This window comes from Penaeus monodon, chromosome 33, assembly GCF_015228065.2.
Source record: "Penaeus monodon isolate SGIC_2016 chromosome 33, NSTDA_Pmon_1, whole genome shotgun sequence".
NCBI classification, from domain to species: Eukaryota; Metazoa; Arthropoda; class Malacostraca; order Decapoda; family Penaeidae; genus Penaeus; species Penaeus monodon.
This window is the reverse complement of record NC_051418.1, coordinates 21,877,292-21,877,928: the sequence shown is the minus strand read 5'-3', so window position 1 is coordinate 21,877,928 and position 637 is coordinate 21,877,292.

Below are 637 nucleotides of genomic sequence, written 5' to 3'. Positions count from 1 at the left end.
TATAATAGTAGCTTGCTACTTTTGTACTACTGAATGGTTTTCAAACCACCAAATTGGCCCACACATTTCCATGACCAGATGTCGGAAGGTGCACTGGTCTTTTGAAAGGCCTTTGGAACTACCCAGTAAACTAGCTGCCTGTACTTTATATGATGATCCTTCAGGCATAACTTGACAGTCACTGATCCCTAAATGTGATTGTAGAACCTCTGGCAAGATGTGTTTTTACTGAATTTTAGAGATGATCAGTTGAGGGCTGACTAACTTTTCTGACCTCCATTAATCCTACCCTTTGGTATGAGTCTGTAGAAGTATCTGAAAAACCAGTAAACTAGTCATCTACCAGTTAAGATTTGTTGGCCACTGTGCACAACTGCCATGGCTGCTAAGTCATCTAATTGCTGATCTGCTTTCCTTATCTGAGACATGCATTGATTACACCATTTTCTCCTTCAGAGACATTGTCTTCCCTAATGTCAAAATAAGTTATAACTATATGCCACCTATCAACCTGTCAGAACCCTCTATGTTGTCAAAGAAGTAACTTATTGACAGATGATGCATACATATGAGAACTGGATATTGTATTATAGTCCCATGAAGATTGAGACAAAATGCAGTTTTCAGAGCCACCTGC